We start from the raw sequence: 26,022 nt of genomic DNA, 5'->3' as shown, positions 1-26,022 counted from the left end.
AGGGGAGCTATCTCCCTCCCGGCCCTGGGTTCCCAGGGGAGGAGAAACAGGTTTTACTAGGCTCGATGACAAAGAGAAAAAGATCGTGGGAGAATTTCCCCTTTAATAGCATCTTTCCTGAGAAGCTAGCCTCCACACAATTAAGGGACAGACAGATACTTAGGCAAAGACTCTCTTGCTTTCTTCTCCTTGGGTTTGGTAGTCTCAGCCCAAGAGGGGTGACAGCTCCAGCCAGCAGTTCAGAACATTCCTCTTCCAGCTGGCTGCCTTGTCTGGCACGTGAAGGCTGACCAGATAATCAAGTCTGCAGTCACAGATTCTGAAATGAGGGCCCAGAACAGAATCTGCTGTTGTAGGTCTGTTCCAAGCTGCCCAGTAACCTACAAGCTCAACCTCGATACCCCAGGGCCCTGGCAGAATGTCCACCTGTTCCACTCTTCTTCATCCCCAAACATTGTTATTTACACTTAGGTGAGCCTTTAGCTATCTACTGTATCATCTTGGTGCAGGGTTCTTTGGAGTTTTGGGGTAAACCCTTCACTGGAAATTTGGATGTGGGAGGCCATGTCCATGGAAGAGCTAGCCAGTCTCCTGGCATGGAATGTGAGCCAAAAACTCGTATTTGAGTTGGCGCTGTATCCCTTCCACAACCTTTTCCTGGAGACATTTCCAAAATAAGTGTTTCTATCCAGGGAGACATACATCAATGGCACCATTTTAACTTAAGGAAGAAGTGTTTGTGGTGTAAGAAGTCAAGGCTCCAGTGCATTTTAGCATCTTCTGTGTACTGACTAAAAAAATGCTATTCCACTAACCCTTGTGACTCCTTAAGGTGAGTGGAAGGTCACGCCATACCAGCAGGGAAGCTGGTTTTGTCTGCAGGTCTGAAAAGATGGATGGAAGTCGGATATTCTGTAGAGATGGCAATGACCTTCGAGGTTATCTCTACTGCATTTGGTCAGGTGGACAGGGCCTTTGGTGGTCTGTCACGTCCTTGCTTTGTTTCAGTTAGCCACGAGACACAAGCGGCCTTCTGTGGATATGAAGGTGGGGGTCTCAAGCCTCTGCCGAGAGCAGCTCCCCTTTCTCATGTACCCTTCCATGTCCTTCTATTGTGTTCTGTCTGACTTAATCCCCAGATCAGAATTTGACCCATGGCAAAAACTCAGTAAGTGATCAAATAAATGGGCAGATGGAGCCTTGGGAGATGAGGCAGAAAGAAAAGCTTGGTTGGCCTCGTGTCCTCCTTCTTACCCACTCCCAGGGCAGGAAGGCTCACAAGTCCAGGCCAAAGTCAGCACAGGCCTTGATTTCATTGGCTGCAGCCAGTGCACAGATGGGGTACATCAGGGCTGGATGATTTAAAGAGCTGGGTGGAATGCCTGGCTGGGGAAAGAGTGAGGGAAGTGTGCTGGGGAAGGTACAAAGCTTCCTTTATTCCACTCTGCCACCCCCAGCATTAAATAATCTATACATTCTCATGCACGTCTGCTTAATGGAAAGATCATTGCCTCTGCCCCCTCCTTGGAAAAATGGGCCTTTTCTTTTCTCATGCCCCCTCCTCCATTTAAGAAAGTTCAAGGAGAGAATGTCCCTCCTGTTCTCCCTCTTGACTTAATCTCCTGTATGGTTTCAGAGTCTGCCCAGTAGGAGTTGAGAGCTGGGCAGCAGATAGCGGGGGTGGGTGCAGTGGAGCAACTAAATGAGGCTTTGTAGTGAAATGGGGTCCTGAGTCAGAGAGCTGGACCTTTGTTTGGGGGCTGCTTTATTATAGTGCAAAGGTCTAGAGCACAGAGTGAGCCTAGGAGCAGGGGATTTCAGGCTCCCTTCCTATCAGCATTGCTAAGCCATTAAGGAAGTACAACATGGTAAAGTTTAAACAGCCAGAGTATGTTGATTCTGGTGCTGGAAAGCTGTGCTGGGGTTGCTTCCTTCCCAACTCTCTTTACAGACCCAGGAGGTAAGTGCCAGCAGCCAGCTGCCCAGCCTCTGAGTCTTTCCTTTCTTGCTCATAAAACGGGCAAAATGCTATTGGCTGTCAATGGAGTCTGACATCTGTGAAGGCTGGTGTAACAGTGGGCCATCAACAGACATTGGCTTCTCACACTTCTGGAGGTGGGGAAACCCCGGATCTGGAAATTTGGCAAACTCAAGGTTGTCTCAAGGTTCACGTTTCAGTTCACAGAAGGCTTCTTGTTACTGTGTGGCCTTCCATAGTGGGAGGGGCAAGGGATCTTTCTCTGGCTTATTTATGTATTCTCGTATTTTATGTATGTGTTTTGAGAGTCTTGCTGAGTTGCCTGGTATGTCTTTGAATTGCTGGGCTAAAGCGGTCTTGCTGCTTTGACCTCCCAGGTATCAGGGCATGTGCTACTGAGCTTGGCTTCTTCTGGCCTCTTTATCCTGACCATCATCTTACTTATGAGAGCTCTGCCCTCGTGGCCTAATAACTTCCTAAAGGCCACATGTCCCAATACATGTATTTCAACACGATGGTGGGGCAGGGGCATTCAGACCCATAGCAGGGGGCAGGTAACCACACTTCGTGCGTGCCTCCATAGCAAGGCTTACCTCATGGGGTCGCCACACAGCTCAGGTGAGGTCAGGGGTGCATAGGTGGTTTGTAAATATGAATGCAATATGAAATGGTTCCATTTCTTCTCTTGGTCTTCCCATGCAAATGTAGAATAGGGGGAGTATGTTGGAGGGGGTATTCTGGGTAATAGTCACGTGTTTTCCATTAAGACCTTGTGCCTGGGCATTGTATGTACAGAGGGGACAGTTGGGAGCCTAACGTGTCCATAGGAAGTAACACAGCCTTTGGTCTGTGGGAGGGGAGACCTGGGAGTGTGCCGAGGTTCCTACAGCCTCTCTTAGAGGGTGTTGTGGTCCCCGTGCTGGGGTGTTTTGAGTTGACATGAGGAATTGCTCACACTATTGTTTCTTAATGTTGGCAGGCCCAGCATAAAAATACACCGGCTTCCACCCGATCAGTGAGTCCTTATGCCTTAACCTCCCAAGCAGTCAAGATCTATAGGCCCCGCTGGGCAGTGGTGGCGCACGCCTTTAATCCCAGCAGAGGCAGGCGGATCTCTGTGAGTTCGAGGCCAGCCTGGTCTACAAAAGCTACGGAGAAACCCTGTCTCGAAAAATAAAATTAAAAAAAAAAAAAAAAATCTATAGGCCCCTGCCACCAAGTCCAATTTCACAAAGCTTTTGTGAGGAGGCCTTACCTTGCTGTCTGCCCGTCAGCCCTCAACTGAGCGGTAGGGCGTTTGGAAACTTGTGACTTCATTCCGAGACTTGATCCTTATCGGAAGGGCTTTGTGGGAGGCTGTTGGGTGGGTGTCCGGGCAGGTGGAAGGAAGCAATATTTTGCTCACCACCCAACCTACTTGTTAGTGTTTGGTCGGAGCTGCGGGTCTGATTGTTTCTGGAGGCAGGTGTTCTAGGACTGCAGACTGTCTGGTCTTGGTGAGGAAACCATTCTGGGTGTGGCAGTGACCAGCCTTAGGTCACGGCACTCTGAACCAGCGATCTCTATCTCAGTCTGGGCCATGTTCTCTGCGAAGGGCCCTGAGCTGACTTGCCTTCTAAATAAGGCTGGGAACTCGGGAGGCAGGTTTTGTTCCTTGTGGGGGTCCTCGGGCTGGCTGTGGTGGCATTTGGACTCTCCTCCCGCTAAGAGATTTTCTGTGGCATTGCTTTGAGAAGAGGGGTGGGAGGCGCTGTGTGCTGATGCTGTATTGATCTAGTGGCCGCTAAAGGGCTAAGCTGTCCTTAGTTTCCCACCTGTGCCTTTGAGCCCTAGTGTTCCACACCTGTGGTTCCCAGCAAGCCTTCTACCTCTCACTCCAGTGCAGTGGCTTAAAGGTTGCGGACCTGGCAGGGTGCTGCTGTGGTGCAGAGATCTGCCCCACCCTGCTGACCGTGCTGTCAGGCAGGACTTTGTTTCTGCTGGTCTCTGCTGCCCACCATTCTGAGCTTTCAGTACTCTAACTGGGCGTTGGAGGCGCACACCTTTAATCCCAGCACTTGGGAAGAAGAAGCCAGCCTGGCCTACTGAGCGAGTTCCAGGACAGCCAGGGCTATACAGAAACAGCCTGTCTCAACAAAAACAACCACATGTACTCTGAAGCAGTGGTTCTCAACCTTCCTAATGCTGTGATCCTTTAATACAGCTCCTCATGTGATGGTGACCTCCAACCATAAAATTATTTTCATTGCTACTTCATAACTAATTTTGCCACTGTTATGAATTGTAAATATCTGGTATGCAGGATATCTGATATTCGACCCTCAGGGTCATTTGACCCACAAAGGGGTCACGACCCACAGGTTGAGTACTGGTGTTCTAAAGTATTAAGGTCCTGGGCTGATGATGCATCTAGCATGTAGGAAGCCCTAAATTGGATCCCCAGAACCACAAAAATATGGCACTCTATGTGTGTGATTCCGGCACTAGGGATTTGACACAGAAGGGTTGGGAAGTTCATAAGTCATCTTTGGCAACATAGCAAGTTTGAGGCTAACCTGAGCTACATGAAATCCTGTCTCAAAAGAGGAAAAAAAATCCCATGAGGAATATAGGAGAAAACATAATGTCTTTCCTTTTCTTTAGGCAAATCTATAAGCAAAGTAGACGTTGGGGTGTAAGATTGGTACTCATCTTCCCCTAAAGCACAGCAACTCCTGAGGAACATGTCCACGTCACAGGGCCGTGGACTTGGCTAGCTCACAAAGCATGTGGAACTCTCACTTTGAGTGTGTGTGTGTGTGAGTGTGTGTGTGTATGTGTGTGTGTTTGCCTGAATGTATGTGTACCTTGTGTGTGGCTGGCACCTGGGGAGGGTGCTGGATCCCCTGAGTTACTGAAGTTACAGGCCTAAGCCATCATGTGGGTGCTGGGAATTGAACTCTGGTCTTTTGCAAAGCTGACCAATGCTCCTAACTGCTAAGCCACTACTCCAGCCCCTTTTATTTTTTGTTTTTTTAATCCAATGGATATATGCTCTACTGGATTAAAAAATTGAAACAAAATTAGTATTTCTATTTTGACAATGGGGAGGAAACAGGATTGAAGCTTGTTCTATAAATATCTATCTCATAGAAGGTTTTTATTGGGGCTCCAGTTCTACCCAGTAATTAAAGGGCTCTCAGAATCGGGAGGTTGAACTATCGTTGTGTGGCCTAGTTGGGAATCTTGTGCCTCTGAGTCTGTTTTTCTTTTTTAAGTTCTCTCTGTAGTGTGTGTGTGTGTGCCTGTGCTTCCGTGTATGGCCGTAGTCAGTTTCATTGTTATCCCTCAGCTGCTACCCGCCTTTTCTCCCACAGACTTGGCTGCCTGGCTGACCCAGGTGACCCGGGAAACCTCCCTGTCTCTGTCTCCCAGTGCTGGAATTACAAGTGAATACTACCACACCTCCACCCCCACACCACCACCTCCCTACCTCCACACCCCACACCCCACACCTCTGCATCCCACCTCCCCCCCCCCTCCACACCCCCGCACCCCACACCCTTACCCCTCGTACACCAGCATCTCCCCCCACACCTCCATACCCCCCACCTCCACACCCCCACACCTCCCTCCACACCACCACACCTCCCTCCACAACCCACACCCCCACACCCCCACACCTCCCTCCACACCCACACACCCACACCTCCATACCACCATGCCTCTCACACTTGGCTTTCTCTCTTTCTCACCCACCTTTTTTTTTTCCTTTACATCCAACTTTTCACATGCTTTGTGGAATTCAAACTTGGGTCCCCATGCTTGTGCAGCCAGCTCCGTATCTCCCTAGCAGCAGCACGTGAGCTATACCCAAAGTTTATTCCAAAGGATTTTTAACCAGTTAGTCTTTGTAAAGGGAATCACACTTCCAACTTTAAATTATTTCCTTTATTTCAAGCATTTACTCCCAAAAAGCCCTGTCTCCTAATGAAGTATTAACTCCTTCATCCTTCTCCAGAGCTGTCTGCTGACCACCTAAGGTGTGTATGTGGGGGGGGGGGGCAGGTAAAAGAGCTGAACGGAAAAATCTCTGAACCAAGTGACCAAGTGACTTGGTTGGATTTCAGCACTTGGTAAAACGCTATTTGGAACTGGAAACACTGTGCCATGTAGTTGGTGACTTCAGGGTGAGATGAGGCTGATCCTGTCATGACGGTGGGGACTGGGCTTGAGTCTCTCCTGAGACAGTTATCACCCGTATGTTGACACCTGTGTCCCATTAGCCCATGTGTTACTTAAGGTGCTTATGATGTCACGTTATCTCTAGGGTAGTGCTTCAAGGTGGCAGATTTTCCATTAGTAAAATATTAGCACCACAAAGCAGGGTTTCAGCTAGGGAGACGCAGTCTAGGGTCTGTGGACTGACTGAAGGAATCCCTGAAGTTATACACATGTGTATTTTTTAGGACGATAACTTCCGTCCGGTCTTTGAGGTTGTTGTTTGAACCATGTAAACCCCTATCTGCAAGAGTAAGGGTGTGTGCATACTTGAAGAGTGCCCTTGACCCAGGGGTGGTGGCACTTGCCAGAGAATCCCAGCACTTAGGACACAAAGGCAGGAGGACATTGTAGAAGTGGGTAGGAGGGGCAGCATGAACAAGAGCAGCGGAGAAGCCTGAAGGGGAAGCCAATCTTCTGGATTAGTAAGTGCGTGAGAACAGACTGGAGGGATAGGTTGAAGCCAGATTGGAGTTAGGCTCCATCCTGCTGGCAGTGGATATTACTGAAGACGGGATAAGTCCTCTATGGTCCATGTTGCTGTCATGTGGAAGGTGAGCTGCTAAGGAGGGGCTGGAAGGCTACTTGATTGTGTCCACGGCTGCACTGCTGCGGTCTGAACGTTCTGGAGCTGAATGGTGATTCAGGACCCACTGTAGAGTGCTGTTTGGCAGAAAGTGTACAGTTAGTGGTTGAAACCATGAACTCCTTTTTTGGTGTGAACCAGGGGAGTCAGTTCCGGTTCTTCGTCTTCAGCCAAGAGTCAGACTGGTCCCTTAGTCATGGTTGCTCCCTGGGAAAGTGAATGACCTGGCATGTGTCGCGCTGCTCACCAGTCTGTTTTTTGGGGCGCTTCTGGGGGCCTGATAATCATCTTTTTGTGTCTTGTTGCAGACTACAGGGAGCTGGAACGCAAATCCGATCCGGTGGGATCGTGGGTATTTTAAATAGCAAAAAGAGATGTTGACTTGACCAAATGAGGCGTGTCCTGCAAGCCTGCTCTGTGACCTATAAATGCATGCCTGCCAAATTTACCCCTAAGATATGTAGACACTTAGTGAGGTCGCAGGTACTTAAAAGTGTGTGTTTCCACTCAAAATACACAGGGAGAGATGTATAATACATAACATTATATGTATCACATCATATATATTTTTGAGACAGGGTCTTGCTCTGGAGTCCAGGCTGGCTTAGAAATCCGTATATAGTGTAGGCCTCAAACTTGCGGTTGTTTGTCCTCCTGTCTCAGCCTCAAATGCTGAGATTACAGGTAGGCATGAACCACTCTTCCTGGGAGAGACTTTCTCAGGACTGCTCATGTTTGGGGATAAGACTTCGCTGTAGGACTGCCCCTTCCTGTGGTTTTGTGTTAGCCCAGGCTCTCCCTCTGGCCTCTGGAATGATAAAACTGCTGGTTTGTTTGTCTCCTGGCCAGGCTCCCCTGCTCCTGTGCTGTCTGTTCAGTTCCTTTTCTGGTACTTGCGCCCTCCCCCTTCATAAAGACAGTCTTGCTAGCTTCTCAGTGCTGCCTTAGCCTGCCTGGTGCTAGGATTATAGGGTGGAGTCCCAGACCCAGCCTGAATAATACTTCTTTAAACACTTGATCTCAGAGCTAAGGAGGAGGAGATGAAACCAGCACGGTCCCTGATCCCTGCAATGAGAGCCGGAGATCTTAGCAGTTGAGATGAAATGTTGGCCTCGCCGCAGAGGCCCAAGAGTGGTGCTGAGGAGAGCGGCCACTGTTAACTATCTGCTGTGTGTCCACCTCCCCAGATGTGCTGGTCCTTCTCATACTTACCACATCCCTTCTAGGTAGGCATCAGGTGGCTTGCCCAAGGCCAAGGTTACAGAGAAGTCAGGTAGGCCATTTCAGATCTGCCCAGTTCTTCTCGCCACAACCTGTCTGTGTGGCCCGGGCTGCTCCTTTGGCATTGGCTGACCTATGATTGTGTACAAGTGTTGGTGGTAGATACACCCTGTGTTGTTGACATAGCCCATGCCTGGGGAATCTTCCCTGTTTCTCCACTTAATTGCCACACACTGGAGTTGGTGGGTTGGAGCATTGGGGGTGGGCCCTGGCATGGCACGTAGGACCTCACCCGCACTAGGCAGGCTCCTTGCTGCTACTTGAAATCCCAGGGCCTCTATCCATTCTCGAAGATCACCTAAGAATTTTTCCCAGGGAGCTGTGCCCTGCCTGTAAGAGTCCCTCCCAACTTTGAATTGTTATAGACCCCACCTCCACCCCCAGAGTCCAGCGAGTGTGGTCCAGGCAGTTGGGGTCTAGGACCCTAACTCTGGCCTCAGCCTCAGGTGCGCTCTTAATGTAGCCTTGCCTTGCTTCCTAGTGAGGAACTTTCAGACCAGATACCTTTGAACCTGAGCTTACTGCCTTGCACATTAGAGCTTCTAAGTGCTGGGCGTAGCCCCTGCAGCGGGGGAAATGAAGGTGTCAGCCTGGGATCTTCCAAGACTGCTCCACTGTGGCACACATCCCAATAAGTGCAGTACGTCTCCTTCAACCTCCCCCACAAGGTTGCAGTAAGGTGTGAACCAGCCCACCAGTGTTCAGATCTTGGCTGTTCACCTGGTAGTTGTGCAAATTAAGTGACTTTGGTGTAAGCGACAAAATAAGAGGAATATGTTGAGAGAGATGTGGTTGGATTTTTTTTAGGGATATTAAATGAGGTGGTAGTGTTCACAGTGTGCTTAATAGCCAGCAGTAGCTTCTGCCGAGTAAAATCAGATGGAACGTGGCGCTCAGATATAACCAGGGGCTGGCACTCTGTATCTTCTTGTCTCGCGGAAGGCTTAGCTATGCTAGCCATCAGTTATCTACCGAGGCCTTTCTAGTCTGTCTGGACTCTGTTTTCTTTACAGTTCTAAGGTAATTAAATAGCAGCACCTAGCAACAGGGCCCTTCGGAGGCCTTGCCTCTAAGCAGCAGAGGGGCTCCCATCTTCCCTGATAATCTGTCAAATGAGCTTGGTTTTTTGTTTTGCTTTTGACCCACATTTCAACCAGTTACAGAGACTTCAATCCACTGTGACAACCGCTGCCTTGACATCTGGAAGAGGGTTTCCAGGCTGGTGTTAAGTCCCTAGCTGTGAACTGCTCCGTTGGTTTGCTTCATTCTGTGAGGCTACAGCGTGGGGGTTGGGGTGGTTCTTTTGAAAGGAGCCATTTTCTTTATCTTAAAAAAACAAAGCAAAACAAAAACTGATATCTTTGTTCCCAAAGTTCAGCAAAACTCTGGAGGGGAGGGTTTGACCTGGTGATCCCTAAGTATTATCTTTGAGGTCAGGGCTACCAAACTCCGTTCTCTCCTTTCCCTGGCCTATGGCTGGTGTCAGGAGGAGTGGGGGCAGGGTGGTAGAGAAAGCTCCACCAGCTGCTGCTAAAAACAGCAGCATCCACTTGTCCACAGACACCCTCTCTAGACCACAGTAGTGTCAGGGGTCATAGGTGGTCTCCCTTTCCCTATAGTTCCTCTCCCTCTGGGTCTGTTTTGGGAGGCAATCTATAACCATCAGAAGAAAAACTGCCCCTTTTCCTTCCTGTTAGAGTTGGCCCCATTAAAAGCATTTTTCATTTTTCTTTTTAGCATCAGTTTCTCAACAGATGGGTGGGGAGAGATGTGTGTGAGCTGCTGCGTGCTGTGAGCCCTGGCCTTAGCTGATAGACCCAGGGTCTGCAGTAGCAGACAGATAGAAGCCTTGGCCTGGGGGAGTGGAGTGGCCCACGGGACCCTCTGGCTACTGGTGGGTGGCAGCCACAGTGGGGGTCCTCACTCTGGGCCTGACCCCGGAAATTATCTCGGGTACCGAGAAGCCACTATCCCTATTCTGTTTTCCGTTCAGATTGTCTTTATGTGAGATGTCCCAACACTTCAGCTTCCTCCTGACGATTGATCCTAGAGTATCAGGACTTTGGTCTAGTTCAGTCTAGTGAAACTGCCTGCCATTGGCTTCTGTTTGGGGAGACTGTCTGTTCTCAGGGCCTCTCCTTGTTGGCTAGTGGCTGCTTGGTCCCCAACTCTGGACCTGCTAAAAAGCTGCCAAAGTTTCTTCCTAGTAGCCTCCTCTTCTTTCTATATACTGAAAGCTCCAAATGACAGGTAGGGCACCGAGGTGGGTTCTTTATTCCAGACAGATTCACCCAGGAACCCTGAGGGGTAGATGCATATGAAACCATATTTCTTCATCCTCCCCCTACCAGGAGAAAAAAGAACCACAAAAATACATCTGTGGGGGAGGAGAGTGCCTCCCTGCCTGTCTGCTTCTCTGTGAAAACAACAGGCCATTCTGCCCTGGGCACCGAGGGGTGGGGGTGCTGGGTAAGTACATGAGGAAGAAGGAAAGCCGATAAGATAAGCCCTGGCACATCTAGGTCACCAGGCTGCTGCCAGCCACCTGTGTGATTGGTCACCTTGAAACCGAGGGGGGGGTGGACCTCTGGTTCAGGGCTAGACTGGCTGACTTCCCATGCCTTGGTTTACTCAATAAACATTTATTGAGCACCATCAGGTGCCAGGTCATGTGCTAGGTATTTCAGGCTCCTGTATGTCTCTGACAGACTTGTGGATCCCAGGCTTGCAAAACAGCGCTAAAAAAAGAAATGACTTCATTCAAAAAACCGAGCTTGCAATAGGGAGTTGGGGGTGGGAGTGAGAGAGAGGAGCCTGCCCCAGGAGGGAGGGGCTCTTGAAGCTTGATCTTCTCTTCTCCGGGTTAAAGCCAGGGGGTCTGCAAGACTCCATAGAAAGACCAGATAGTAAACATTGGGCATTGCCCAGCCCATAGTCCTCACGGCTAACCTCTGTGGTACTGGAGAAAACATCAAGAGAGGCAGAGAGCCCCTGAAACCTCCTTTACCAAAAGCACGCGTGACCTGGGCTTCCAGGCCTTGCCAGCGTCTCGGGCAGATGTTTGTTTTGAAGTGCCTATTGTGAAGTGAACGGTGGGGAAAGTGGTGGCCCCACAGGACCCGACATGGCAGGGACAGGGCAGGAATTGAGGCAACTATGGAAAATTCCATTCCTCTGGCTCCACTTCATTTTTAGCCGCTGAGCACCCACAGGTTCCCACCATAGGTTAAGCTGGTGACTGAGCCAGACAGTGTAGCCAGGCTCACTCTAACTGGAAAACACTGCACAGCCCTATTGGGAAAAGAGTCAGTGGCACCATCCTCAAAACCCTGAATGGAAGGGTCCGCTCATTTCTGCTTCAGGCCTGGCTTTGCGCGAAGTTTTCAGTGCTGTGTTGGACAAAATATCTTAACCTCACTGATGAAGTATACAGGGAGCACTGCTGTGTGAAATGCTGGGGCTATAGAGGTGGCTAGAATATAATTAACGCCTGCAGACGGCATGTGTTTCTAGTGCAGAAGACAAGCAGCTAAGCTGTTATAAAATGGGTCGAAACACAGGCTTTCCTGTGCACCTGATCGTTCTGTATACTGTATAGATGGGTACGCCTTCTGAGCAGAGAGAGTGTGTTTCGGTTCAGCAGGTGTGGGTCTCAGGGTGCACAAGGCTGTGCTAAGGAGTTTAGACTTAATTCTCTGTGCTATAGGGAACCACTAAACGACTTTAGGGAGGGAACAAAAGGATTTTATTAGAACTGGGCAGGAATAGTATAGTGTGGCCAGTTTCAGGCAAAAGCGTGGCCTGGAGCTGTGAGTGACTAGCATTGTTGATACTGTACAGCAGCTGGAAAAGCATCGATAATGTGCCGTGTATGTTGATAATTAATAACCTTCTGGTGATGCTGTCAGCTAAACAGCAGTCAGGTAAATCATTTGCAAATAACAGGAAGCAGGTAAATCATTTGCAAATGACAGGAAGCCAGGGAGACTTTGAGTGGCAGACCTGTAGTGACCCAGAAGCTCCCAGGGCCCGGGCACTGTCGTCTAGCATGATGTCCCTGACTTATTGAGTAAGGATACCTGAATGACTGGTGATTGTAGCCCCTAACTTAGAAGCTTTTTTTTTCTTCTATTTCTTAAATATATCACATTTATTTGTGCATGTGCATGCAGTGAGTTTGTCTGTGCAGGAACATGTAGAGAGGCCGAGGCCTGGAGTTTGGTAGTTTGGCTAGGCCAACCCGCTGTGGGTCCCCTGATTCTGCCTGTCTCCCTGCTCCTCCCCACTCTTCTGCCACCCACCGCCACTGGGGTTATCGGTGTGTGCTGCCATACCCAGCTTTCCTGTGGATGCTGGCTCCGGCTTGCACACCGATCAGCTTACCACTGAGCTATCTCCTTAGCCCATATTTGGCTGTTTAAAGACAAGGACTTACCATATAGCCCAGACAGGCCTTGAACTCTAGATCCTTCTGTCTTACCTCCAGGTGTGGACCAGCAGGCCTGACTCTATTTGTTTGATTTTGCAACTTTTATTTTTCTGTGAGTGTGAGGGATAGAGTGTATATTTGGGTGTACCTGCTGTGTCCCACATGTGGAGGTCAGAGGACAACTCGTAGGAGTTAGTAACCTCCCTTCACGTGTATCCTGGAAGTCAGATTATCAGACTTTATGGTGATCACTGTCTCCCAGTCCTTATTCTTTTAAAAGTGGGGTTTTCTGGCTCTGCTTGGGCGCAGACAGGGATGGAGAGGGAACACATGATCCTCCGCAGGGGTAGAGAGTAACCAGTCTTCAGTTGTTTGCTGATTAACTCCCTGCTTTCCTGAAACCAGACCAGAAGAGGAAACCAGGAGTCAGCAGGGCTTGGGAGCCTTAATTAACTGTGGTCCAACTAGGTCAGGGGAATGTGACCTTTGGAGTGTCGTGTGTCCCCCCCTCCCAGACATGTATGTCCCAGCTCACTGGAGCAGAGTTCCCCACCACTGAGGGGTTGGGATGCCAGCATCCAGCCAAGGGCACCTGTGAAGCACAGACCTGCCTATTCATTCCCTTCCTCCCCGCACTCTGGCCCCGCGGGTGCTGGTGTTGAGTTGCTCTACCGCCCAGTCTCCTGTTTCACATCCTTAGGCTGAGCTCCTGCAACCAAATGCTGTGTCAGCTTCCCATTCCCACTTGTTTCTCACTGATAGATAAGGCTGCTGGGGGGAAGGGGAGGGTGGAGAGACGGCTAACACACGCCCCCCCCCCCAGGCCCCTTTGTCAGAGGGCACAGTACCCTGATGCTGGCGGTTTTACCTTTGGATGGGAACGGGAGGCTGAAGTTTGCATCAAGAGACAAGGGAACTCTGAGGTGTGAGCCTGGAACAGAAGGGCTCCCTGAACCACCAGGCCCCTTTCTGCATAATCTCCCTTGGTCCTGCCAGGTTCCCCATCCAATCCCCTGGGCTGCACTGAAGTGAGACAGGACTGTGGTGGGAACAAGAGGGAGAGGAAGCCAGTGGACAGAAGGTTCCTGCTTCTGGAAGCCTGGTCCTTGGGAACTGAGTTGGAACATCTCCCCTTTCCCTCCTCTTTCCCTGTACTGAGTAATAAATGAGGTTTCTGCCTAGCTTCGCTGGTTTCAGTTTACCTGACAAATGAGAGTAAATAAAGATGGCAGCAGTGAGGAAGCCTACAATGTCACTCCACAGGCCTACTTTGTGGAAAACCCAGGGATGCCTCGCCGGAAGTCCCTTCCATTATCCAGTCCTTTGAACCTGGTTATAGAGATCACCAAATTACCTAATAGAATTCATGACCCAATCAGACTTAAGATACTTTCCCATGGCTATCAAAGATGACCTGTGGGTCCAGTCCAGAATGACAGAGTCCAGGACCTGGGCCTCCACGTCTGCACTGGTCTTGAGGATCCAGTGTTTTCAGATGTGTATAGAAAGGTGGTAATTAGATGTTTGTCTCGGAATAACCCCAGCCTCTGCATTCTCCCAGGAGTCCTAGCCCAGGGAAGAGGATTAAAAATAGATCTGAGTAGTACTTCCTGCCTGGCAGATGGCTGACAGCAAATGCTAGGGCTTGTGGCTGACCTTTCTTCCAAAATCTGCTCCGTGTTTCCATGATGCTAATTGAGTCCCTTGCTAGACCTAATCAGAGACTTGGTAACGGACTGCAGAACACCCGGGCTTACTGTCCTGGCTGCATTCACGGAGCAACATGAAAGCCCTGCAGTCTGGGTGAAAGTCCCGCTTCTCGGTCCCACTGGCCGGTCCTTGCTTAAAAACTAACAAGCTCTGCTTTGGGATTCCCTGCCCGTCTGGTAGATATGGCACACCTTCTCCACCCCATCAGGGATGTTGAGGACTAAGGGATGAAGATGTCTGGTGTTAGGAAGTATAGACAGTAGACAAGGCTCACAGAAGAATGTGGGTGGCTGAAAAGGGTCAGGGTCTCTCTTTGGGGTCTAAGCGTGGCCCAGATCCCATCTACTTTCCTCACCCTTGGAATGCAAATTATACTGCCTACATAGTCCCAGGGTTATCATGAGACGTGAGTGCTTCGTTATCAGGAGTGCTTAGGGGCCTTCAAGACGGCCCAGAAGCTAAAGGTGTCTGCTGCAAGCCGATGACCTTAGTTTAGACCCTGCAGCTTAGAGCGGAAGGAGAGGCCTGACTCCTGGAGAGTGTCCTCTGACCTCTGACCTCCGTGTACACACGTTCACAAAACAAACGGATGCATCTAAAAAATTGCTTAAGACCACGCCCCAAGTATATAAAATTGTGGGAAATATAAGGGGTGGAGTCTTTATTTTGTCCAAATAGCTGATATCTATACTCACATGGCTGAGGTGAGATCAAGTAGTTCAGGGTTACCTAGGCTATATATCCATAACAAGACCCTGTCTTATTTTTGAACAAATGTTTGGAACACTTGCTTGCTTGATTTTTGTTTTTGTTTTTTGTTTGTTTTGGGACAGGGTTTCTCTGTGTTTTCCTGGTTGTCCTGGAACTCCCTCTATAGACCACGCTGGTCTTGGAACTCAGAGAATCCATCTTCCTGAGTGCTGGGATTAAAGGCATGTGCCACCACGCCTGGCTCCACTGTTGGTTTCTATAACGTGCAATAGGGAAGGTTGCTGGGCTTCTGACTTTCCTGGATTCTTAGATTTAATCCCTTTTTCCTCTCCGAGGAGCACCCTCTCCTTTGAACAGCCCCAGACTGTTGCTCCCATCCTCTCTGGGCCCCAGCCATCTTTAAACTTTTAACTGTGTTAGCATGTTTTATTTATGTGTTTTAGGCCTGTCTCCTGCTTGGCCAGATTGTAATAAGCACCTTTAGTACACAGACGACTAGTTAAATCCTCCATGGTATCCAGCATGCCTTGCAGATTGAAATAAAGAACACTGGCATGATCACGTGGCCATACCACGTGGTTCTGAGCCCCTCCTAGATTGGGGATTTCCCTTTGACTAGGCAATGTTTTACTAGGGCCTAATTCACAGTGAGCCCAATACTTTCATGTTGGCCTAGGAAGAAAGATGAACACCAGATTATACGGCAGGAATTTTAGTTTCTCCATCTGAGTGCTGAGAGCCCTAAGCCAAGGGATCATCAGATAGGTTAGCCAGTGAAAAGCAAAGAGGATGTTTACCACCACGAGTGTGGAGAGGTCTGAGTCAGAAACCTTCAGTGTGCCAGGTGGCTGTTCTCTAGAGACTATGGACTCGGAGGTCTGCTCTGTAAGAGACCTTTCTCAGCTCCCTCATTTCACAGAGCGCTGGGGACACTCTCCTCGGGAAAGGCAGGTTATGGAGTTCTTCCTAGCTTAGGAGCCAACAGGCTGGTTATTCCGATCTGGTTATGTTCTATTTCTGGTGAGCCAGAAAAGCCAGGAGTTCATTGTGTGTGCCTCTTGGCCCTTTGGCAGCGCCTTCCGCGCTCTGCCTGGTTTCTGTGGTCCACACTTGGACTCTCACAGCCCCCACCATGTCCTCTTCCCCTTTCCCGAAACAGCATCTCTCTCTAGTTCTGGCTGTCCTTGCTGACTATGTAGACAGCATCTGGAGCTCAAAGATCTGCCCGCCTCTGCTCCCCGAGTGCCCCACTACACCTGAGTCAGGCTTTTTTCTGGCGTCCATGCTGGCCTGGAGTTCACTGCACTGCCTAGCCAGTCTCAACTTGTGGTATTTCTCCTGCTTCAGCTCCCCTCTCAGATGCTGATCATGACCTTTTAAGTAATATATCTGACTGCGTGCATGCATCTGCTGAACTGGAGATGGGAGCATGCTAATACGGTAGAAACTGGACAGCTGCCACCGCAGGAAGGAACATATTCATCAGCCTCCTTTAGTTCATATGATCAACCTGAAGTGAAATTAATTGTCGTAAGACCTTGTACGTGGATTAGCATTTCCGGGAGGAGTTGGTATTTGACATTTAGGGCTGAAAATGAGGTACAGAAGCATGGGGCATGGGCAGGGAGATGTGAAGCCAAGTTAGGTAGAGAAAACGCAAACGATAGTTGAAGGAAAGTAGGCACTGTCATTCCGCTGTACAGAGGAAGAACGTGGGACCAGAGATACAAAGCTCATGACAAAGTGCTAGAACGAGGAATTAAAAGCCTGGCTTACCCAAGCACGGTCATGTGTCAGAGACTTTCTGAGAAATTTGTCCCCAGAGGTCAGCCTTGTACAGACATCACAGAGCACTTACACAAGCAAACCTAGACGGTTGTTCGGTCACCATGCCTAGGGGACTCTTAGTTCTCTCTCTCTCTCCCTCGCTCTCATTATATAGCCATGGATGGCCCGCAAGTAACCATACACCAGGCTATGTAGATCAGGCTACCCTAGAACTGCTTCTGCCTTCCAGGTGATGGAATTAATTATGTGCCAGCCGACTTAGCTATACTCTTTTACATCAAACCGCTGGATGTCTAGTTCATAGACGCTTGATGCAGACACGCAGAACTTCAGGTAGGCAGCCCTAAGGGGAAGGGGCTCACTCAGCTCATTCAAGAAATTTGGCAGTGAAGGGCCAATTGGCTGAAGAAGGTAGTGAGTTTGCTCTAAAAAGTACTGGGAGATTGCGATAAGAGCAAAAGCCATGTGGGTCTGTGAAATAAACAAGAGGAAGTCGTCCTATGTGTTTGGAGGGCTTCCAGGATGCTCAGAGTGCAGCCCACTACGGGAGCTTTCAAGGGACTGTGGTTACTGGCGCATTTGCTGTACAAGGCCCAAGCAGCCTTCTAATCCTTCTTTGCCAATGAAAGGATTTTTAAAAAGCTAAAAAGCTAAAAGCCAACTTCTTAGCTTTGAATTATTTATTTCAAGTGTTGTGAAATAATCTTTCAGTAGTGAGCTGGAAAGCTGTTTTTAGCCCGGGGTGCAGAACATCCCCTGGGTGGTCCTTAGACAGCCCCACACACCACAGGTCCATAAATCAAGTTTTTTGTCTTCTTTTTCGTTTACTCAAGAGCAACCAAACTCTGAAGCGGTTCACTGTAACACAACTCATAGGGAGCTGACTGGTAAGCCAGAATTCGAATTCATTAATTTCCAGCGCTTAATCCTGAAAGCTTGGACTGTGTATTATCTTCCTTGAAGGTAAACCCACTTGAACGAGAGTTAAATTTAGACTATTAAGTAAACATGGCATCAGAGCAGAGGCATTTGAATAACCGATGAGATTTCACCAGTTCTGACAGATTGACCCATCCCTCTCTCATAAAGAGATGTAAAGTTCTACGCCTGCAGTACAGGACGGTTAGTGCTACTGCTACGGGCAAGGGACTGGAGATGGAAACGCTCAGAGACACAGAGACAAAGGTCATCCTTGATACAAGAATGCCGGAGTTTATTGTGCACTGGGGAAGCTTATATAGGGCTCTGGCCACGCCCCAGCTCCCGGGATCTTTCAGCTGCAGACCCACCAGCCTGCCATCAAGGTCTCGTTCTCAGAGCAGCTGCAAGCAGGGGAAAAACAAGCCGCTCACAAGGAATTCAGGGTCCAGGGGTCCACAGCCCCCAATAGCTCCCAACAGACAGCTTTCCCCAGTGATGGGAAGTCAGAAGCCTTAGGCTTACAATGACCTTGACTTAAGTTGAGTGAACCTGGGAGGTTCCCAAGGTGACTTTGGGTGTTTCCTGTTCTGTTTTGGAGGTGAAATCTGTCATGCTCTCTCTACGTCCTGGTGCCCAACATACATTTGAAACTAATTCCCTTCCTTTTACCATACCCTTGTTACCCCGACTTCGTGCTCCTCCAGATTTTAGAGCCTATTATTGCCTGAGTCTCTCATGTTCTTGTTTGACTCTAGGCATATTCCTTAAGCATCTGTAAAGTGGGGGGTGATTTAGCCTTCTTCATTGTATTGCCTAGAGGACTGGCTGTGTTTGGATCACAGTTTGGATCATGCCTGGTCCGTGGTGAGGCCAGTGTGAGCCGTGACTTATTTCCAACCTTTTTTTAACTACATTTTAACTTACCATGTGTGGTTCTCTCTGTCAGGTGTTGACTCTAGGGAATGAACTCAGGGTTACCAGACTTAGCAAGTGCCTTAACCCGGTCAGCCACCTTGCCACCCATTCAGTCCTTTTTTTTTTTTTTTTTTTTAAAAAAAAGTATTTATTTATTTATTATGTATACAATATTCTGCCTCCATGTATGCCTGAAGGCCAGAAGAGGGCACCAGACCTCTTTACAGATGGTTGTGAGCCACCATGTGGTTGCTGGGAATTGAACTCAGGACCTTTGGAAGAGCAGGCAATGCTCTTAACCGCTGAGCCATCTCTCCAGCCCCCATTCAGTCCTTTTCATAAACCCCTTTAATCTCGTGTTACTGACTCTGCCCAATTTCTCTGAGTGATTGTTAGAAATATTTAGAAAGCAGTTCCTTCTGTATCGCGTGTCGCTTACCTTGGAAGGCACTGGGCGCTTACTGCAATAGGAGTCTGTAGGTTTTAACTGCTGACTCACGCCTTCCGTAGTATAAGGACATTTCATTTGCGTATGCCTCATTAACTTTGGGAATAGGAGTCTTTTATATTTTGATTAGTATATTTAAAATATACTGATATTTATGCTTTGATCATAGTAATAGCATTTTTCCTTAAATGATAGCAACCCTGAATTGTTTTCAAAGGCCTGAAGGATTTGAGAGGAATTTGAGCTCCAATATGAATACTCTTTGTTAAAAGTTTTTAGTTTTATAGATGAATGGCATCAAAATTAAAGCAAATTCAAATTTGATTTGAATTTGATGTCCAGTAGCCAGCTGCCATTATATCATTCCGCCACTCCCAGGGGCCAGTTCAGAAAAATGTCATCTTCCTGAACAGGCCTTGTGAGGCTGACTTGCCAGCCTTTGTCCTAGGGGACAGGGTGTGTTGAGCACCCTCTACTCTGTCCGGTGAAGAATGAGCATTTGCCAGGCCTTCTCCAAGGGGAGAAGGGAGGGAGGGAGGGTCCTGCTAGCTGGCAGCATCTGTTTTCTCACTGCCTGGTTGTTTACTTTAGCCTCTACCACTCGAACCCACAGCCACACACTCAGAATCTTCCCTGCCTTTAGTGCAACAGAGAACAACCACAGCTCCAAGTCCATCTGAGGCCCTGGGACAGCCGAGGGACGAACCTGTAGGGTCTGGAGTCTGGGATCTCCCTGAAAGCACACATGAACAACACCCCTCTTATCTAGTATATATTGTGGAGTAGGTAGTTTTCCAGATCCTACTTGTGGATGTCAGAGACTCAGAAATGCCTTGCCCAGGGACATGCCGCTAGGGAGAGCTGGTCCAAGGCTTCCCAAGCACCGAAGCTGCCTGCGTCCTCTTTGCCAGACACCAGGCAGTTATGACTGGGTGAGCTGGGGCACCACTTGTCCTTAGACCCAACCTTGAAACTGCAGGGCACCTGGGTCAACAGGAACAGGAAGTGAAAGGTCTCACCAAGGCGGAGATCTGCAACTATGCCATACCTTCAGCAATAAATCAGGCACTCGGGGCTCTTACCACCTTTTGCAAATAAAGCGATTATGAATTATCCCATGCACAGCAACTATTTCTTCCTTTTGAACAAGGCCCTTCAGTTGGGCAATGGTGGCGCACGCCTTTAATCCCAGCACTCGGGAGGCAGAGGCAGGCGGATCTCTGTAAGTCCAAGACCAGCCTGGTCTACAAAAGTTAGTTCCAGGACAGGCTCCAAAGCTACAGAGAAACCCTGTCTCAAAAACCAAAACAAACAAACAAAAGTGTCCCTTCTCTGCCCCTCCTTCAGTGAGACCCATAGGCCACAGGCACAGAGGAAGCCATCCTGTTGAAGTCCCTTTTGTTTGTTTGACACAGGGTGTCCCTCTGTCACTCGGAGTCACATGGTACTTATCACGTAGAGCTGTAAATAGTTCTTCCAGGTCCTGGGATTATAGGTATGTCACACCACTAAGACTGCTAGATCTCTATGTGAAGTTTTTTTTTTTTTTTTTTTTTTTTTTTTGTTTTGTTTTGTTTTTTTTTGGTAAATCATAAAGATACCCGAATGGCTTTGTTTTATCCCAGTCTTCCTGGTGACCTATGTCCCAGTGTGGTAACCACAGCCAGGAAATACCTTCATAATTAACCACCTCCCCATTTCCATTTGAGTCCATTTCCTCGGTTCTTATTGTAGAGATGATGGAAGAAATCCCCTGTAGGAGTCTTTTCCTCTTAACTAAACAGTCAGCGTGTATCAGCTACATGTGTGCTTCATTCTGGAAGTTTCTAGCGTTGTTCATTACTACCATTCTTCTCACTTACCCATATGCTCTTCAAGGGTGACGTCCAGCAGGATCTAGCATTGTTTGGCTTGGGTTCCAGCCCTTTGCAATGGCTGTGTTTTATTGTGACCTCAGGGACACTAACGATAGACAGAGAAAAGGATGAGAACAAATAATAGGAAAATGGCTGACCTGACCCTTTCTCCTAACATGCCACATCTGTTTCCTGCTGGGTATGGGGAGGCGCCAGCCACAGTTCCAAGGGAAAAGGTCTTACTGATCCCTGATCCTCCTTTGTACCTATATCTACATACTTGGCTCCCATCCTGATGAAGCATTTGAAAGCGTTTCAAAGGTCAGTTTTAACCACCTCATAAGTATAGTTAGTGCCTCATGCAGCTCTGTAGAGGTGGGGAGGAGACTGGCTGCCAGGGGCTGGGGCAAGAGAGAGAAAGGTTGCTGAGATTTCTTTCTGGAACATGAGAATGTTCTGGAATTAAACATGATAATGATTGTACAACCCTAAGACTATAGCAAGATCCACTTAATTTTATATTTAAAGACACATTTCCATCATCCTTTTTATGTCTCAAAAGTATTTTTGAGTCAGAATCTTATATTCTAGCCTAGGCTGATCTGGAACTCACTAGCCTCATTCTCATTCCCTCTCTCTTTCTCTCTCTCTTTCCTGGTTTTTCAGACAGGATTTCACTGTTTAGCTCCAGCTGTCCTGGAACTAGCTCTGGTGAATCACGCTGGCCTTGAACCTGCAGAGATCTGCCTGCCTCTGCCTCCCCAGTGCTTGGATTAAAGGTGTGCGCCACCACTGCCCGGCTCTTTTCCCTTTTCATGATGACACTTGAGGTGCAAAGTAGGGAAGCCCTACCTTTCAGCTTGGTAAGAGAGAGGCTAGAGAGCTGTTAAAAGCACTTGGTAACCTTGGAGTAGACCTGGGTTTGTTTTCCAGCTTCCACATGGAGGCTTGCAGCCATCCGTAACTCCTTCCATTTTCAGGGGATCTCATGCCCTCTTCTGACCTCTCTGAACACCAGGCACACATGATGCATGTGTACACACACACACGTACGTATACTCAGACACATAAACTTTTATTTTTAATAGTCCCCAAGAGAAGAGCCTTGGAGAGTTAAAAAGTCAACTTCTCTTCCCTGAGGTCCTGAGAAGCCATGATTGGAAGTAGAACTTTCTACTCTGGCCATCTACCTTGTGGGGCTTGCTGGTTTCCTTGTTTTGTGGTTTGGTGTGGATTTTGAGACAGGGTTTCTCTGCAGCAGCTCTGGTTGCTCTGGAACTCTTTGTAGACCAGGCTGGCCTCAAACTCAAAGAGATCCACCTGCCTCTGCCTCCTGAGTACTGGGATTAAATGTGTCTGCCTGGCTGCTTCCCCCTCTTAACTGCCCTTTGAAATAGGCATGATTTCCATTTATAGATGAAAGTGAGAGCCGAGAGAGGCGCGAGTCGGTTAGCAGGTGAGTGGGGTGTCACAGTCAGGACTGGAACTAGGTCTCCTGGAATGACGAGCTGCTCCTACCTTACCCAGAGGAGCAAGTGCTCAGTCTGTTGCCAGAGGTTGTACCTGCTCCCCATATCGCTGCCTTCTGCTCCCTAATGCTCCAGTGTTCACTCTTTTTGAGGCAGGGTCTTGCGTGTGACCCAGGCTGGCCTCCCCGCATTCCTCCCGCCTCTGCCTCCCAAGAGTTCGGGTTGCAGGCATGTGCCACCACACCCAGCTTCAGCAGCTCCCTGCTTAAAAGGAGTTACTGCCTTCCAGACGTCCAACAGGGCCAGAACTGAGTGGTTTGGGCCCTTTCTGTGTCTTTGAGCTGCCTGCAAGGGCTGGACCCACTGCTGATCGTGTACTTTGAAGGACAGAAGAAAAGTTTCGTATGCCCGAAACAAAACAAAGCCTTTGGTGCCGGCCTGCACACCAGCCCTGGTTAACACACAGCATGGAAAAGAACTGCTTTGTTGCCTGGCAGTAATGACAGCAAACAAATGTGTCTGACAGTCTGGCATCTCCTGGTCTTGGTTCTATTTGCCTTGTTTTAATTGCTTCCTTAGCTTCCTTTAGCCTCCCCACCTTCGGTACCACCCTCACCCAAGGGAACACCAGGCTGTGCCAGGTTGGGCTGGGCTGGGCTGGGCCAGCCCTACGGAATACAGTGACCCAGTCAGGCTATTCTTGTCTGTGTCTGTTTGCAAGAAGCCTGTTGTTCTCCCTGTCTGTTTTTCTCATCATAAATGTTGGGTTGGTAGGGTCCCCAGGGTGGTGGAATCCGCAGTGGAAGAGCGTCCAGACTTCCGCCTCAGAAAATGCAGCGGCTCTGAGTGCCAGGCTGGGGAGACAGTGGTAGATTGCTTCTTGGAGCGTACCTGAAGACGTACTCCCACCAGAACAGCCCTGCTTGGGTCCAGCACCCTTAGCAGGGCCTGGACTTCTGCCAGTTTACTCCTACCAAACAGGCCTGGAGGATCTGTCCTGGCATACCTGTGAGCCACCTTTGAGCCCAAGGAAATTGTTTTCTTTGCCATGCATCCTACCTCACAGTCCCTGCTCTCTAGGAATTTTAATCTGTGTCAGGCTCCAAGTAGTTACTCCTGGTCAATGCCCTGGAGCAGATGGGCGTTCCCAGTGCGGTGCTCTTTTGGCAAAATGCTTGAGCGTAAGTTTACTGTCCATATGCATGGGTGCCGTGAATGCGCTGCTATAAAGTATATATGGTGTGAACTTTTTATATGGCGCCTGGAGAGATGGCTCAGCAGTTAAGAGCACTGGCTGCTCGTCAGAGGTCCTGAGTTCGATTCCCAGCACCCTCATGGCAATGAGCACACTATCCAGTTCTCTCTTCTGGTGTGCAGATAAATCACCCATGTACATCAGATGCATAAGTGCATAAGTAGAGCCTTTTCTTTTCTTTCTTTCTCCCTTCCTTTTTTTCTTTTTTGTTTTTTGTTTTTGTTTTTTGCGACAGGGTTTCTTAACAGTCCTGGCTGTCCTGGAACTAGTTCCTGGAACTAGGCTGGCCTCAGACTCAGAGCTAACCTGCCTCTGCCTCCTGAGTGCTGGGATTACCACCACCCAGCAACATGGATGACTCTTAAAAGAACTGAGCTAGAGGCTGAAGAGATGGCTCCATGGTTAAGAGCTTTTGCTGCTCTTACAGAGGACCTGGGTTCAGTTCCCAGCACCCACATCAGATGGCTCACAACCATCTATAACTCTAGCTCCAGGAGGTCGGCACTCTCTTTCCTGTCCTCTGGACATCAGTTTACATTTATAGTCATAAATAAAATATACCTTAAAAATTTGTTTTAAATAATTCTAAGTAAAAGAGGCCAAACAAAAACTCTTACATGGTGTATGAGTGACAGAAAGCACTGACTGCCTGCCGAGCCGTTATTGAGAGAGGGATGCAGAGGAGAGACCCAAGGAAATCCTGAGGCACGATGAAGAGTCCGTGATCTGTCCTTTGTGTCTGTCTCAGTATTGTCACCCTGGCTAACCTGGGACACTTTTAGTAGACCAGGTTAACCTCAACTAACAGAAGTCGAGGCAGGGTGTGGTGGCACGTGTCTTTAATCCTAGGATTCCACTATCCTAAAGAAAATGCACATCCGCCCATAATCAGACTGTCTTACAGACAGATGCCAGGTGCTGTTCTGAGGTCATGGAGTAAATCCGCATTTGGTAACTGGTTGTTTGAGAAGAAAGGGAGGCGAGATGGTGGAGCTAACACCAATGAGTTTCATATAAAAATGTATTGTAGTCTAGTGCGGTGCGCGCTTTTAGTCCCAGGCAGAGGTGGGCCATCCTGGTATACATAGTGAGTTCCACGTCAGCCAGGGACTGGCCTCACTGTGTGTGTAATGAGGGTTGTGTGTGTGTGATCCTAGATTTCTGAAATGCTACTTATAAATCAGTGCCACCAGGCCATGATGGTGGTGCTAGCTTCACAGGCATACAGATATCCGAACACATGAATTCATGCACCCCAATAGTATTTAAAGAAAATACAGAGGCAGTTCACTGGAATAGTATTTAATATCTGCTGACTGAACTGGGTGTAATGGCTCATACCCATGATCCTATCAGCTCTGGAGGCTGAAGTAGGATTACTGGGAGTTCAAGGCCAGCCTGGCCTACATTGTGAGACTCTGTCTGTAACTCCACTTCCAGGGGACCTGACACCCATGGCAAAACACCAATGCAAATAAAATAAAAATAATAAATCAGCAATCATTATGTGCCAGATTCACACGCTGTTCTGGGGGTTCAGAGAGACTTGAAGGTGTGGGCCGTGCCCTCTGAAACTCACAGCATAGTTGAAACTAAATCCAGAGGCAGAGGAGGAGGAAAACTAGGAAGCCCAAGCACAGGTGTTGCTGGCACAGCCTCCTGAGCAGGTCAGAGAACCAGGTGAGCAAAGCTGTGCACATTCACTAAGCAGTGTGGTTGGGCTTGGGCTAGAGTAAGCAGTACAGTGATGAAGCAGCAAGAAGAGACCACTAAGTCGGCAGCTTTTGTTCCCTTGGACCGTTTGTGTAAAGTCTAGGTTGTCACCGGTTTCAGGAGACATGGTTTGGGTGTGGGCAACAGCTGGGGAGCATCTGCTTGCTCCTTGAGCTGCACCTGGGCGGGAAGACATCCAGCTATCCAGCTGTTCCAGTGGCTGCTTCGCCACAGGAATGCTGCCTTTCTCTGTGGCCAAAGACACCAACTTCCAAAGACCTGTACTTTGACAAAATGACTGTCTGAGGCACAGGGCTCTGAACCCTGCTGGCTCTTCTCATCATCTGTCAACTAGATGCCCCAGATTTCTTCCTTGTTTCCTTGTCCGCTTTTATACTTTTTTTTCCCCCAGAGCTGACTAGGAAGTTAAATTCGGATACAATTGTCATACCACATTAAAAATGCAAGTAGCAATACAGAACATGGCTAGCGCATGTCGGCCAGACAGCTCAGTGAAACTAGAGATGGGAAACACGGGCAAGGCTTGTGCTAATGAAAGTAGATGCCAGCTTGCATGGCAGCTCTGGCTCTTTTCTGTCCCATCCCCGGTCACTCTGCCACTAGACATCCAGAAGGCAGACCCAGCTAGAGGTTGAAGTGCTGCGGCTTCTGCTGGGTAAGCATCTCTGAGACCTAGAGACC

The 26,022-nt window shown here is 48.8% G+C and overlaps 1 protein-coding gene across 3 annotated transcripts in view; it reads left to right on the top strand.

Moving 5' to 3' along the window:
* Positions 1 to 26,022, top strand: part of Ypel2 (yippee like 2) — a 59,043-nt gene that overhangs the window by 22,682 nt on the left and 10,339 nt on the right. The gene's annotated exons all lie outside the window — the stretch shown is intronic.

This window comes from Chionomys nivalis, chromosome 7 (assembly GCF_950005125.1).
Source record: "Chionomys nivalis chromosome 7, mChiNiv1.1, whole genome shotgun sequence".
In the NCBI taxonomy this organism is placed as follows: Eukaryota; Metazoa; Chordata; class Mammalia; order Rodentia; family Cricetidae; genus Chionomys; species Chionomys nivalis.
Note: the sequence above shows the minus strand (reverse complement) of the source record. Positions and strands in the feature narration are given on the sequence as shown.